Source organism: Ovis aries, chromosome 24 (genome assembly GCF_016772045.2).
Source record: "Ovis aries strain OAR_USU_Benz2616 breed Rambouillet chromosome 24, ARS-UI_Ramb_v3.0, whole genome shotgun sequence".
Lineage (NCBI taxonomy): Eukaryota > Metazoa > Chordata > Mammalia > Artiodactyla > Bovidae > Ovis > Ovis aries.
Window position 1 is genome coordinate 41,693,674 of NC_056077.1, and position 15,385 is coordinate 41,709,058.

General features: G+C 66.3%; 1 protein-coding gene across 1 annotated transcript in view; it reads right to left on the reverse strand.

Annotated features, from left to right (window-relative positions):
* ELFN1 (extracellular leucine rich repeat and fibronectin type III domain containing 1) overlaps window positions 1–10,950 on the reverse strand; it is a 61,991-nt gene extending 51,041 nt beyond the window's left edge. Inside the window, exon 1 of the mRNA XM_027961243.3 lies at window positions 10,887–10,950. The gene's annotated coding sequence lies outside the window, so the exon portion shown is untranslated. The remainder of the gene's footprint in view (window positions 1–10,886) is intronic.
* Between the last annotated feature and the right edge of the window lie 4,435 nt (window positions 10,951–15,385).

Sequence of the window (15,385 nt, forward strand, 5' to 3'; positions counted from 1 at the left end):
GGGCACTGGGCTCTGCGAGTCTCAGAGGCCAGGATGGCAGCAGGTGAGGCAGGAGCCAAGAGGCCGGGCTGGGGAAAGGGCTGTGCTCCACAAGGCTCAGGCGCCTCCCCTGTGAGCCCAGGGAACCGGCAAGGGGGCCATGCACCCAGGGGCCGGGCCCTGCCCCGCCCGCCGCTGCTTCCCCTTCAGGCCCTAGAGCTCTGGATGTGGAAGGTCACCTGGCTTCAGCCTTCCTGCCCAGGACCCACAGCCCCATCGCCCGGCCCCCAGAACGGGGCTTTTCTCCTGCAGTTTAGAATTTCCAGACATCTTCCCCCAGGGTGCAGGGGGCAGAGGAAAATCAAAGGGGTTCTAGCCGAAAGGATCTGAATTTGGCTCCCGCCCCCTCTGGCCGTGCGGCTCTGGAAGGCACGAATTTCACTGAGGATCCAAGCAGGCGTCCCCGTGGCCTGTCACCTCCTGCCGAGGGCACCACCAGATGCCCCACAGCGGGGTGTGGCCTTCCACCACCTACACTCACGAGACAGCCCTGCACGGCCTGCAGACATGCCCTCCCCGCGGTCACCACCACCCCCCTTACCCGCTCCCCCAGGCCCTTGGCTTTCCAAGGACCCCCCCGAGGAAGGGCCCCTGGGCCCCACCCTGGTGTGTGCAGGCCTGCCACAGCGACGGTGAGCTCACGATGGAGCAGGTCCCCCAGGCGAGCTGGGAGGGAAGCAGGGCTGGGCTCTGGGGAGGGTGTCCACCCCCAGGAGCACGTTTCCCGACCCCAGACCGGAACCTGCGACGGGAACGCACCCTCCGTCAGGCAGCGTCGGTCACGGGGCCGTGCCTGCCGTTGGCTGCGGTGCCAGAGAGGCGTGCGTGAGCACACGCGTGCGAGCACACTTCCACCAGGCACAACAGTGGCGCTGGGGCCCCGGCCTCTCGCCACCCTGCGTCCTCTGGCGCGGGCCCCGCTTCCCTTAGAAAGACGGCTCTGAACTGCTGGCGGGTGCCGGAGGAGAGCAGGATTCGCTTTATACCATCCTATCCTGCGCACACACACTCGCTTGGTAACGGACACAGATGGGAATATGGGGTAGCTTTACAGAACCGTCTTCTCTACAGGAGCGCAGCTCCAATCTTTAAAGCAACATCAAAACAGATGCTCCAGGCTCTCCCTCGCCGGTGCCATCAGCCCCGAAGAGCGGCCCCGTCTCCCAGCCACAGGGACCTTTAGACACGGAAGCCAACTGCGTCCCTCACCGTCTCAAAGTCCTCAAGAGCATCCCAAGGCAAACAGAACGAGACTCACGTCTTCCCCAGAAGCCTCAGCCCTCTCAGCCGGCACGGGGGCCCCTGTGCCCACCAACCCTGCACCTCTGGCCCGGCCCCTCCAGCGCACCAAGCCTGCACCAGCTCAGGGCCCCCACGCGGGCGGCCCTTCTCCAAGCCCCACCTTTCCACAGCACAGCTCGAGGGGACACGGGCCAGGCTGGGCCCCCAGGGAGGCGGGGCTCAGGGCTGAGTAGGGCCCCGGCGAACACCAGGGGCGGCTCTGTCTTCCACAGAACTCAGGTCCCCCATTCAGACACCACGGCTGGCCGTCTACCTCAGCCCTGCCCTTGCTGAGCAGAAAACAGGCTCAGCTGGAGGAGGGCGCCTCCCAACTGAAGACTATGACCCGGCCCCTGGGCTCTGCCCCCAGCCCAGCACCTGGGGAGGGCCGGGCTCTCCACCAACTCGACAGATGGAAGCACCGAGGCAGAAAGGCGCCCGTTCGCAGCTTGCCCGGCCAGAGCAGACACTGGGCCACCCCTGACCTGCCGTTGGGCCCTTCCAGAAACTTCCACAGGGCGACCAGAGGTAGAGGAGACCCCTCTGTAGAGATGGGGGGATGGCAGGGGGTGGGCAGGAGACACAAGCTCCGGAAGCTCCTGGCAGCCCCTGGCCGCGGGGCTCGAGGGCAGCACGGGAGCCGGGAGTGGCGGGAGCGGGTGGGCATGCAGAGGGTCCGTGCTGCTCCTCCCGGAAGTTCTCCAGGCTCCATCCTGACAGCAAAGGGCGGGAGCACCTCCCCACTACGTGCTCACAAGCCTTCTCTCTGCAGCACCTACTGTGTGCAGGAAGGATGCAGAAAGCCCCTCCTACACAGGGCTCTCAGCCCCCCAAGGCCAGCCCGGCCGGCACCATCCCCACATGCAGGGAGGCACGCCTGGTCTGTGTCTCCGTTTATTCAGCTCCAGGGAGCCGCGGAGGGAGAGTTGGTCCTGCCGAAAATAAACCAGGATCTGTCGGCAAACACGAGGGAGCCTGGGGCTCCCAGCCCACGGGAGGGCTCTGCCGGGACCCCAGGCTTCCCACGGTGGGGGAGGGGATGTTCCAGCCACTCTCAGAGGCAGACCTGGGCTGCCATCACACCGTTCACAGCTCCAGGCTGGGGGTGGCGCTCAGCACGGCCGGGGGCGGGGGGCGGGAGGGGGACAGACAGCAGAGAGTTGTGCTTGGTGCAGGGGGGGGACTGTTAAAGAGAGGGGGGGTCCAACATGGGCCCCCAGGCAGCAGAGGTGGAGCTGAGGCCCAGCTGCGAGGCAACAGGGTCCGAAAGGACCCTCTGCTCTCTCCAAGGCGGGCGGGGCTGAGCCTGGAGGGCCTGGCTTGCTGGTGCTGCAGTCTGGGCCTCAGTTTCCCCACCGCAGGAAGCCTGGGGTCCCGGTGGAGCCCTCCCGTGGGCTGGGAACCCCAGGCTCCCTCGTGTTTGCCGACAGATCCTGGTTTATTTTCGGCAGGACCAAGGCCCCCCAGGGCTTGAGTCAGAGGCCATGCTCAGTCGGCCAGGAGGGGCTGGATGCCAGGCAACCCCCGCCCTCCTCACCCCCGCGCCCCGCCCTCAGGCAGCCTCTCCCTGCCGGATCACCCAGATGCTTATGTTGTCGGTGGCTCGGTCGTGTCCAACTCCGCGACCCCATGGACTGCAGTACGCCAGGCCTGCCCATCCCTCACCGTCTCCCAGAGTTTGCCCAAGCTCATGTCCAGAATTTAAACGCTGAAGGGCCTACCAAACTCCTCCTCCGGGAGCCCCCAGGCCTGCGGTACAGCAGCCCCCCAAGGAGGAGCGGGGCCCCCTCCCGGGGGCGGGAACCCCGAGGACGAGAACTAAGGCTCCCATCACACCTGGAAGAGCGGGCCCAGCAGGCACAGGCGGAGGCTCAGGGTCCCCCAGCTCCGGCATGGGGACAGCTGTCACGAGAAGCCTGAGTGCAGGGGGGGGGGGGCGGGCTGTGACTCGGTTTCCCCACAGCACCGCCCCAGCCCCCAGGGCAGAGCAGAGAGGTAAGGCACGGCCCCCTGCTGACCCCAAGGGGCCCCAGGGAGGCTGTCAGGCCCTCCTGCGGTCCCTGCCACCCTCAGCCTCTGTCCCGGCTCCTCCTGCAAGCCAGCGGCCGACCCAGACCCGGCTCCCAGGAGGACCCCAGCCTCGGCCCCCCAGCGGGCTCGTGTGTGAGCTTGGGCGATGCTAGACCCTTCTGAAAGGCGGGGCCAGACGGGCTGGCTGCCCCGGGAAGGACTGGGTGCTTGTGCCTGTGCACCAACTGTCCCCCCAACCCGGACACAAGCCCCCCAGTCGCCGGCGCCTCAACACGCTCGCGCTCCAGCAGAGCACGTGTGGACCCTCAACCCACCCAGGGAATAACCATCAGGACCCTCCAGCTCAGAGGGCCGGAAGCCTCAGTCCTGCCCCACCTGGGTGCTGAGTCCCCAAGGTCTCTCCACACCCTTTCCTCCCCGGAGAGCTCGGCAAAGCTGGGAATCAACTGGATACACGTGGGCAGGACGAGTGACCGGCAGTGGGGCCAGACGGAGCTGTGTCCACACCCGCCCCCCCTCGCTCATCCACGTGGGCGCACATGGGCACAGGGTACCCGACGGGGCGTGGGGACGGCCAGGAGGCAGGTGTCCCCAGCAGCCAAGGCCGGCCTGCCCTGCTCAGGCGACCATACCCGAACCCCCACAGCGGGGACGGGGGAGCCCGGCCACCAGCCCCACTCACCCTGCGTCCCCAGACTGCACCCTGCCCACTCTGGCCTCAGTCTCCCCATCTGTGCAGTGAGTGCTGGGACAGGTGATACCAAAGCCCCTCATGCATCTGGGGACCAGCCCCTTCATAGACTCCACCATCAGCCCACCTCCCGCCTCACCCGGAGCCCTGCCCAGGGCCAGGTGACGCCCGAGCTTCTGCAGGAAGAAACCGGAATCCATGACTGGAGACACAGAGGGAAAGGCAGTGTGGGGGACGGGGGTGCTGGAGAGATGACAAATGTATCCTGCGTCCATGGCAGTGCCACCACCCGCTCCCGGTTCACGCCTGGAGATTCATGGCCCTGTCCCAGGCCCTGAGATCCAGCTCCTGCCTGTCACTCACTAGCTTCTTTCACCCGACACACCCACCGCATCCCCACTCACCATGCATTCTCCACCACCGCCCGGGCATCCGCAGGGGCTGTTTCCTGAGGAGATACATGGACACCCTGGTCCCAGCACCTCTGCTCATAAATTTCTCCTGCTGCTGCGCGTCCTCAGAAAGAGGGTTCTGGGCTCACGCCCTGGACCTCTCGGGGGTGGGGCTCTGACCCAGGCAATCCGAGTGCTTAGAAAACCCCGCTGAAACCTAGAGCTGGTGGGTGGGTGCGTGGGTAGGTGGGTGTGTGTCTTAGAGACACACACAGATGGGTGACCTGGGGTGTGTGTGTGTATGTGTCTTAAAGACACACACAGATGTGGGACCCAGGGTGTGCGTGTGTGTGTCTTAGACACACACAGACATGGGACCCAGGAAGTGTGCAGTGTGTGTGCATGCGTGCATTGTGTAAGAGACACACACAGATATGGAACTCGGGGAGACGCTCCCCTGTTACCGTGCTGAGACCCCGTCATAATTTAGACCCCATTAATTTTTCCTCTCTTGGAGCAGATGATGCTACAAGGAGACTTTTAGGTTTAAACTCTCAAGGTCTAAGACGGGGGTGCTGGGTCCCTGTCTCTCCTGGGGACCCCATCACCTGTTTCTTTGCGGGGTAGGGAATTAGGGGAGCAACAGCCTCTCCCCAGCTTGGGTGGGGGGTGCTGGCTTCCCAAGGCACTGGGAACAACCGCTGAGCTTTCCACAGGGAGTCCTGGGGGGCAATGGAGCGGGGCCCTCGGTCCTTCTTATCCCCAGGCCCAGGTATGGGTGACCGCCACACCCCGTGCCAACCCCCTCACATCTGCCAGGTCGCAGGATGACGCCCACCCCGCTTCCTTCATCAGGACTGCCAGCTCGCAGCTGCTGTGTTACTGAGTGGTGCCCAGGCGGCCGGCCTGCAGGAGGGGGTCCGAGAAGATCTGACTGCGTGACTCCCAACCTTCCAGACCCGGAGACCCTGCGGGGCTGCGGGTGGGGGGGGGCAGCTCTCCACAAGCCGAGGAGAGTGAGGCACGTCTGCCACCCCCGAACCCAGAGTCTGGGGGCCTTCCCCTCTAACACACAGCCACCGGCATCCTTGCCTCCATCTCGGAGTGTCTCCCTTTCTGATGAAGCGGGACGCAAACCTGGGGTGGGGTTTGGGAGAGCATCCCCGGGGGCTGGCTCAACTAAAAGGAGACAGCTGCAAGGACCCAGGGCACAGGAGGCCAGGGGGCTGGGTGGGCAGGAAGCAGGACAGTACTCGAAGCTGCAAGGCGACACGGGCCGACGTGCGCCTTTCCTCCGGGGCCCCACGGGACACGCCGCCAGAGAGGAGCCTAGGGGAGGCTACCTTCCTATTCCCCTGTATTCCCCCACGCTCCCCAGCCTTGAAAGCCCCTGCCCCCCAGGGCCCACAAGACCTTAGCTCTTGTTGACGCTTTCCTCCCAGCCCAGCAGTGAGGGAGCCCCGAGCAGGCGCTCCACAACGGCTCACACCTGAGGCCCTGCTGGGGCTGCAAGCCTGGCTGGAGGCTCCCGAGCCTGGAGGAGACACCTCCAGGGGCCCTGCCAGTGCTGACCCTTCCCTGGGATGTTCCTTCCCTGGAGCACAGGCGAGCCTTGTGCCCCATTTCACAGATTTGGGAACTGAGGCTCTGAGAGGCTTACCTGCCCCAAGGTCACACAGCTCCTGTCGGGAAGAGTCTGGTTTTGATGCCAGAGGCTGCCGGTCTGTTTTGGAGGGGGAACACCTGCAAGGGCCCCACCCTGAGCAGCAAGCAGGTGGCCTGCAGCTTTTACAGAATGGAAGGGGACCCCTGTCTCAGAGGCACGCTGGGGCAAGAAGGCTCTGCGCCCCTCCTCCAAAGGATGACGAAGGGAACGTGTCCAAGGTGGGGGGAGGGGTGGAGAACTCCACCAGGTTCTGAGCAAAGGCCCCCGCCCCCACGCCGAGCTTTTGGCTCCCCTTTCGCGGAATGCCCCCCCTCCCGGGGGCATGGCTGGACGGTCCGGGGTGCCGGGCTGGGAGGCGCCAGGCGTCGGGAGTGCGAGCAGACGGAAAAGGGTGATGCCCGCTCGCACCGACGGGGGCCAGGCAGCCCGGGCTGGGGAGGCTCGGGGAAGGGCAAGGGCCGCGCTGCGTCGACCACGGGAAGCAGCGGCTCTGAGCGGGGTGGGACGAGGGGCGATAAGGGGAGAGGGTGCTGGAGCGGCGAGTCCTTGCGAGGGGCAGTGGCGCGCGGGGCAGGGGCGCGCGGGGCAGGGGCGCTCCGGGGGCGGCCGCGGAGCCCCGACCAGGACCCCCTCTGCCCCGCTGAGCCGAGCGCCCGCTCCGCCGCCGCCGCCAAGTTCCTCCAACTTTGCCCGCTCCGCTCGGAGGGCGCGCGGGGCCGGGGCGCACAAGGGGCCGGGGGCGCGGGGTGCGGGCGCTCGGGGTGCGAGGGCGCGGGGCCCGCCTCGCCGCCCCCGCGAGCGGCCGGACTGCCGCGCCCCCAGGCTCGGTCCCGGCTCCGCGCTTACCTGCTCGCCCGGCCGCCGTTCCGGGGCTGCGCCCGCCGCCGCCGCCGTCCTTCAAGCTCTAACTTCGCTCCGGGGATTGAAATTCCTCCCCAGCTTCGCCCATCGATCCGCGCGCCGCCCCGCCCCTCGCGCGCGGGCAGGGGCGCCCGAGCCCGCGCGCCGCCCCTGCGCCCCCCCCGCCGCCGCGCGCCCCCGCCCCCTCTTCCTCCGAGTCCGGCGCCGAGCCGCGCGCCCCCCCTGCTCCGCGCCCGCCCGGCCTCCTCGCTGCCTGGCTCCTGCCCTCCCGCCGCCGAGCCGGGGGTGGGGGCGCGGGGGAGGGAGCGCGAGGGGGAGGTACTAGAAAGCGCAGGAGGGTTTCCTCTCGGCCCCTGGCCGGCCTCCCACCCACGTCCGCCCTCCCGTGACGGAGCGCGCAGCAGCTGTGGCTGGGAAGGGCTGCCCACGACCCCCTCCCCTTTAAGCAAAGCCCGGGCGTTCTCAGGACCCGGGTCGGCCAGTCGATCTGGCCCACCTGGAAGAAGGCAGGGGTTCGGGGGCAGAGAGCTGGGGGAGGGGCGGGGAGGGTCGGCACCCTCTCCCAGCCCGGGTCCCCTTCCTTCCCTCAGTGCCCCAGCCTCTGGGCAGACGAGGAGGGAGGCTGGCGGGGCGGGGGGGGGGCTCTGAGCAAGCTCTCCTCTTAGTTTGACCCCTGCCACCCGCGCGTGCAGAAGCCCCCTTTCCGCAAGTTACAGGCAAGGAAACGGCCCAGAGAGGCCCCGGGGCATGCCCCCCCCCACCCCGGCCACACAGCCGGTCTGAAGCAGAACCCGAGGGGCAGCTTTGCCCCCAGGACTGAGCCTTCTGGCCCCTCGGGGACTCCTCATCGGAGCCAGGCAGGCCTCGGCGGTGCTCTCGACTGCCCGGGGGGCTGCCCAGCCCGCAGCCCGACCCGCTCGCGTCCCGGCGCCGCCCGGCCTGTCCCCTCAGGGGCCCGCAGCCCCCTCCCCGCTTCCTGTCCCCCGCCCGCCTCTGATTCCCGGCCTCAGTACCCCCGGCACGCTCTCCGCTCCCCGCCAGCAGCTGGGCAATTCACCGAGCATACAAAAGAGTTGACTCAATTCAAAAGCAGCAAATCAAGATAAATCCTATAGTGTGTGGGGACCGGAGAGGGGATGTGAATGAACGCCCACGGCACAGGCGACTCCTATAGGGGCTGGCAGACCCCCTCCCCCAGCGCCGCTTGGGTGCAGGTCAGCCAGGACTTGGGGAGTGGGCACCAAGCTGCCTCCGCTGCCAGGTGGGGACTTAGGGATTCAGTGCTCTGAGGCCCCCTCCTGCCTGCACGGTGGGGCTCTGCCAGGCTATAAAGGGCCTGCTACAGCGAAGCCAGCGTGCTCGGTGGTGGGGACCGGGCCCTGGGGAGCGCTGTATCCAGAAGCCTGCCACAGCCCCAGGGATCAGGGTGAGGCCCAAGGAAGGAGGCTGCTGGACCGCGGGGGCATCTGAGCTGCATCCCTCCTTGGGCTGCCCCTGCCTGGACCCTCACCCCGCAGGCCTTAGGCCAAGGCCAGGCTCCGGGCTCTCCCTGTAGACACAGCAAGCCTCAGATGTACTCAGCCCGGGCTGGGGGACCAGATAGCAGGCCGGCCAGGGAGAGGGCTCCCCTCCTGCCTCAGAGCCGCCCCTGCTCCAGCTGCAGCTGGGGCTGGGGAGCGCCTCCTCGGGGGCACCGGTCACTCCTGGAAGGTCTGAGAAATCAGCCTCTGGCCTCACCAGCCCTAGGCAGTAAACGCATGGGAACCGGGGCTCCAGGGCGACCTTCCCCAGGCGAGCCCCTGCCCGGAGCTGACGGATGCCTGTTTCTGGCCAGTCCCCCGACCCCAGCCAGCAGCTATATCTCAGGAAGGATGGGGCTGGCTTGGGAGGGGCCACCCCAGAAGACCAGGGGCCGAGCTAGGGCAGCCTCCCGCTGCTCCCCAGGTCCGCGGGCCATGAGCCGTTTCTTAGGCGAGCGAGCGGAGGCCAAAGGACCTGCCCCACTGCCAGGCAAGTATACGTCCGCCCGGGGTCAGGGCTCTGCAGAGGGGCCGGGAGGGTCCAGGCTCCGCACGGGGTGGGGGTGGGGGAGGTCCCTGAGCCAGCTGCGCAGAGAGCGAACCCCAGAGTTGGGGGCGCAGGAGATTGCAGGTGGGGCCTGAGGGGCAGCTTGAGGTCCCGGCCACTGACGCCCTCACCCTCGGCGGAGGCCGCCCCTTAGGGCTCCGACCTCTCCGCCGAGTCTCAGCTCGGTCGCCCCTCCCCCGTGGTCGCGCCGATGGCCGCCTGCGTGTAAGTCATTAATTCTGTTCCAGAGGCGCCGGCGCCGCGGCGAGGACTTCTGTCAGCGACCCCACACCGCGCTCCACGCCCCCTGCCCCACCCCCAGACCCAGAGCGGGTGAGCGGTGGACACGGATGCTGCTCCTCGCTCACCGAGGCTTGGAGACCGTTGGTGCGCGGCACAGAAGCTCTGGAGGGCGTCGGGGTCCCCGAGTTGATGGAGGGGGCGGGGCCCGAGGCCGGCCCTGGGGACAAAGACCCCCAGGCTCCCTGGGGCCTGGATGCAGCAGACGGGGAGAAAATGCAAGTACCCCCCCCTCCGTGTCCTCCGTCCCCCGAATCCACTCAAGCTGGGACCCGAGTGTTGGGGTGGGTGGAGGGGAGGACAGAACCCTCCTGGGCCTTAGGGGCGCGTGCCGGCGACGCTGCAGGGGGGCCCACCGGGGCGTCGCCTCCCCTCACGCGAGGCTGTAGCTACACCCCAAAACCCTCCCGGAAGCTTCGCGGGTCCCCTTTACTCTCCACAGTCCAGCCGGCGGCTCGCCGCGACCACCGCACGCCCACCGCCGCTCAGATGGGGCGGGGGACGGGCTCCCGTCAGTGGGTCGGGAGGGAATTCCCGCTCAGCGGCCACAGTCGGGCCGGGAACCCCACGCCCCGCCAGCGGGGAGGGCTCCCTTGAGGACGGTGCTAGCATCGCGCCGGTCTGGGCGGCCACAGGCCACACGGTGCAGTTTGGGAAGAGAGAAAGTTGGGGGCGACACCCAGAGACCGGAGAGTCAAGAAGGAGGGACGAGGAGGGGGCGTGGAGGCAAGAGCGGCAGGGTGAGAAGGCTGAGAGCCGCGCGCTGGGGTCCCGCCACACCCCGGAGCCCAGCCCGGCCCCCGGCTTCCGGCCGGAGAGGCTCGGGGCAGAGGCGCCTGGGAATCGCCTGGAGCCGGGTCCCTCGCGGGAGAGCGGCCGCGGCCGGCGGAGCCAGGAGACCCGGTGGGGTGGGGGCGGGGGTCATGTAACGCCCGCTCCGAGCAAGGCTCCCCCCACGCCGGCCGTGAGAAGGCTGGGCACACTCAGTCCGCTCCCTGCCCGCCCTCGACTACAAGATGGGGTTCCTGATGGGGGGGGCGGTCTCCGCATGAACTTGGGGCGCCGCGGCCACCGCTGCTGTCTCGCAAGCAAGACCACCCCGTTACCCGATCCCTGCCTGTCCCTCCCTTCCTGCTCACAAGGCTCAGGAAAGTTTCGGGGTCCCCGCGGCGCCTTCTAGCCCGAGGGGTCCGGAGTCCCGGGCCTTCGGGCCGCGGCGTCGGGGAGGGAAGTTTGTCCGGCCGGGGCCCGGCGACTGCTAACTTCGGGTGCGATCGCCTCGGCACCCGAGAGCGGGGCGGCGAGGACCGGCGGAAACAACGCTCCATAACCAAGCCCCACTGGCGGGGGACTCGGCCCCGGCGAGGACGCTCAGGGCAGGGCGCGCGGACTGGGGCGGCCCGGGCGGCGAGAGCCTCTGGGGACCCCGCACACGCCCCCACTGCCGCCCGGGAGAGCCTCTTCCCTGCCTCCCCCAGGGGCGGGGACCTGCTGCCCTGCAGCCGCGGGAGAAAGGACCCCCGAACCGCAGCCCCCACCCCCACCATCCCCTTCCTACCTGCTCTGGGTTGTGGGCCCGGGGCTGGAGGCACGGTCACAGGAGAGCGCAGCGCGCGCGCCCAGGTCCCCGGAGCGCGGCGGCGGCGGCGGCGGCGGCTTCCCCTCCTTCCTCCAGCTCTTCCTCCGCCGGCCTCGCTGGCTCCAGACAGATCTCCTCCCCCTAGCGCCCTGCCTGCCCCTCCCGGAGCCCGCCGGGCTGGTCTCGGCCTGCGACTGGGAGCGGAGCGGAGCCGGCGGGAGCCGGGCTGCGGCGCTCACTGCGTCAAGCGCTGGGCGAGCGCGGGGCGGCGGCGGCGGAGACAGCGCGCGGCGAGCCCGGGGCCGGCCGGACAGGCGGGGCAGCGGCGGCTCCGGCTCCGGCTCCTCCGGCTCCGGCGCGGGCGCGGTGGTGGCGGCCGCGGCCGCGCCGAGGTTGTAGCACATTCTTTCTGAGCGTGATCGAAGATTTCGTGTAGGAGCCGGAGCGGGGAGGGCTGGAGGAGGGGCGGGGGACGCGGGCGGGGGCGGCCGGAGGGGCGGGCGGCGGTGTAGCTCCGGCACGTCGATGGACGAGGGGTGTCCGAAGGGTGACGCGGGAGGGGAAGTCGAGCAGGCTGGGGGGCGGCGTGGGCAGCCCAGAGGCGTCTTCGCCCCCCTCCTTCTGGCTCGTCCTGCGCGCCCCTGCCCTCGCCCTAGGCCCCCGTTAGAACAGAGGCCCGCGAAGGTCTAGGAATCGGGACGCCGGGTGGCGATGGGAGGTGGGCACCTGGGCGGAGACGGGCACGCGCGTGCGGGCACTGCCGTTTGCACACACACCGGGAACCGCGTGAAAGTTGACCCGAAGTCAGACCCTCTGTGGGCGCGCGCGTCCGCGTGTGCAACTGCTCTGCCCGCTGGGGCGCGCGTTTCCGGGATGGGGAGGGCGCTGCACTTGGGGAGGGGGGCGGCGAGGGGAATGGTCGCCCCCGAAGAACTCGCTCTACCCTAGATCGCTGACCCCCACTCACCCTCCCGGGGCTCAGCGCCTCCCTCCCCACTTTCGGCGGGGGGGAGGGGGGCAGGGCCGGGGAGGGGTGTGGGACCAGCCAGTCTCCTTCGATTCCCGGAAGGTTCGGTTTAGAGGATTTTCCTCCCACGGATCCCTTCCTCCTCGTTCGCCTCCCGAATCCCCGGGGGACTGCATCCGCTCGGTCGGCCTCTAGACTGAGCTCTACACCCGCAGCCTCTCGGTGGCCCCACGCCCGCTCCCGGCGTCCACCCCGCCTCGCCGGGCGGTTCCCACTCCCCACGGCCGCTGCCCAGCCTGCGGCTTGAGCTTTGGGCGAGAACTGCAAATCAGGCTCAAGAGCGCACCCGCGCGGCACGGCCTGCGCGCCGCTCCCCGAGCCTCTGAGTCCGAGCCGCGCAGCAGAGACCCGGCCGGGCTCCGGCTCGGGCACGACCCTCCGGAGGCCACCGCCTGCGCGGCGCCCCTGCTCCGCGCGCTGCCCCGGACTGGGAGGGGAGCCAGAGGCAGCGAGGTCGACCTGCGCGCCCCCGGGCGCGCACGCAAAGAGGAGGGGTCTGATGGAGGGTGAGGGGCGCCCCTCCTGGAGGAGGCACCAGGACCGGCGTGGGAGTGGTGGGTGATGCTGTGGGCCACGCCGCCAAAGGACGGCCGGGCCCAGGAAGGGCGCGCGGGGTTCCGGGTCGGGTCGGGTCCAGCCTGCGGCGCCAGCTTCCGTCCTCCAGCTCCTCCCGCATCTCCTCCAGACTGGATGTCCCTGAGGCAGAGCTGAGACCCTAAAGGGGGCCAGAGTGGAGGAGAGCCCACCGCCTTTCCCGTGGACCCTGGGACCCGGAGGATGACGGTCAAGGTCGTAGCCACTGTCTTCAAGCTGTCCTGTCCTTGAGGGGCGCTCAGACCCCCTGGACCGGGAGGTGGGGGCAGAGGCTGGCCTTGGGAGTCTCTCTTGTGCAGGTCCCTAATGGAGGCGCTTGTTAGCCCAGGCTGGCTGCAGCCCCCGGTTCCCACTTCCCCCTAATTGGCCAGGGCCTTGCCATGACCTGGTTGCCAGGAGCGGCTCTCCTGCCTGAGGGAGCGCGCCTGCCGGATACTTTCACACTCCAGCATCTTGAGATGCTGAAATATGCCCTTGTTTGCTCTGAAAGCAGAGCCTAGCTGCTTTCCCCTGGAAAGACCAGACACCCTTCATGCTGAGAACAGGGGACCCCCGTGAAGCCCTGGAGGGAGGAGGCAGGAGGGGCCCGTCTTTCTCTGGGCTAAATAAAGCCCAAGTGCTCTCTGGCTGGTCTCACTGCTGTGAGATCTCGCTGGCTCTCCCTCTCTCTCCCGCCTTCCTCTCTCAGACACTCATCTCCTCCTGAAAACCCCCACACAGCCTGCATTGTAGACACACACGCCGCGCACACACTGCGTGTCTACACACAGCCCCAGTCGCACCCACCAGCCCATCTCCCGGCCAGGCGTTATCTGGGCGAGAACACGGGATACACTCCCCATCCTCACAGATGCCCAGCTTGAGCTGTCGGTGCTACAGCCCGCAGCCAGCTCCAAACACCCCCAGGTCAAACGAACCCCAGTCCACACCTAACACACATGGGCAGGCTCACACACCCGAATGCAATGATAAAACTCACCTCCACGTATCAAGCACGCGGTTGCGGCTTGCATCAATTCAGTCCATGCTCACAGCCACCTAGAAATGAGCACTGTTAACGTCTCCCACTTTACAGGGAGGCCAGGGTTGAACTCTCCAGGAACTGGGTCAGCAGATCCTTGTTTTCACCCCCACAAACCAGCCACTAAATCCAGACTCAGCCCAGCACCCTGGGGGGAGGCAAGCGAGGCAGTGAGGGGTCTGGGGCTCTGGGTCCACACCTTCCCCGGCTGCTAGAGGCCCCTCTGTGCCTCTGGAGGTCCCCTGCCCAAGTACTCTCACAGTGGATCCTCCACCAGACTGTGAGCTCTGCAGAGGAGGACGGTCTGACTCACCTCTGAACGCCGGACCAGCACAGGGGGGCTGACCGGGTGTGGTTTCACAACAGAGGAGGCTCTGATGCGCGTCGGCACCCCCCCGTGCCTCCTCTCTCCTCTCAGGATGGCCTGGCTGGGAGGAGCTGACCCAGGCAGGTCGGTGGGACAACTGAGGGCGTAGAGCTGAGGGACACCATGGCGGGGGCTGATGTGGAAAAGAGCCCTCCCCAAGCCCATCCTGGGAGACAGTACCTAGAGGGAGGTGGAGACTGTTCCTTCCTGTGCCCAGAACTTCATGGTGATGATGACGAACATTGAAAAACCGAGAGCCACGCCAAAAGCAATGTGGCCGTCTTATATCTAAGCAAAGAGCCTGTTCCCCCATATGTAAAAAGCTCCTACAAATCAATAATAAACCCAAAAGCAGGGAAAAAATGGGCAGAGATTATGAACAGAAAAGGAAATTAAAATAATGCTTGTATATACAACAAGTGCCCTGTCTCACTCCTAACAACAGAAAGGCAAATTGAAACTATTCTGAGAAATGATTTATTCATCTAATGGGCAAAGAGTAAGGTTTAATGACACGCTGTTGTGATGATGTGGGAAGCAGGCACTTTTAGAGCCTCTGAAACAAGGTCCAAAACCCTTTGGCCCAGCATTTACTTCTAGGAATCTGTCCTCCAGAGAGTGCTCACAAACGTGAAAAATGATATATTACTGCACGCAAGGTTATTCATCGGAGCACTCTTTGTAATAGCAGCAGATTGGAAGCATCTGAAACGCCGGCCGACGGTGGAGTGCAGGGACGCGCACACAGATGCGCGCACAGCTGGACAGGCTCGCGCTAACTGAGTCCATCTCCCAGAACGGTCTTTAGGGGAACAGAGCAAGGAGTGGAACTGCGTGTGTAGGACTTTTTATTAACTTGCACAAGATATACACAGTAGCATTTTATTTGCCTGTGTGTGCAAAGCAGTAGGGAAACTGGAGGGCCAGGAGACAGGGAGAGAGGGCAGGAAACTGCTTCACTCAGAGGCATTTTCCACTGTGTTATTTTTTTCACCCTTCTTAACAGTATACAGTTGCATGAGTTTTGACAAATGTGTATATCTGTATCACCACCCCAATCAAGATATTGAAACTCCCAGCGCACCAGAAAACGAGGCTTTATCTGCTGTCTGAACCAGAAGTTAAAATGAAAGATGGTTTCACATCTGTCATCTCGTACCTGCAATATCCCAGGAAGGCAACTCTTCCCAGTCCTGTTTTACAGATCAGACTGAGCTTCCCAGAAGAACAGAGGCTTGCCCCGGAGAGCTAAGGCCGAACTGGGACCCTAGGCTCTTCTCTGATTTTAGCAGCCTCATTGAGGGTTAATTTACATAGTTACTCAGGTCAGTTTCAAGTGTGCTATTCAATGGTTTCTAGTATATTCACAGAGTTGTGCAACCATCTAACTTTCTGAGCATTTTTTACCCCCAAAGGAAACCCCAGTATCCGTGAGTAGCCACCCACTCTCCACCATGATGTCTATCCTA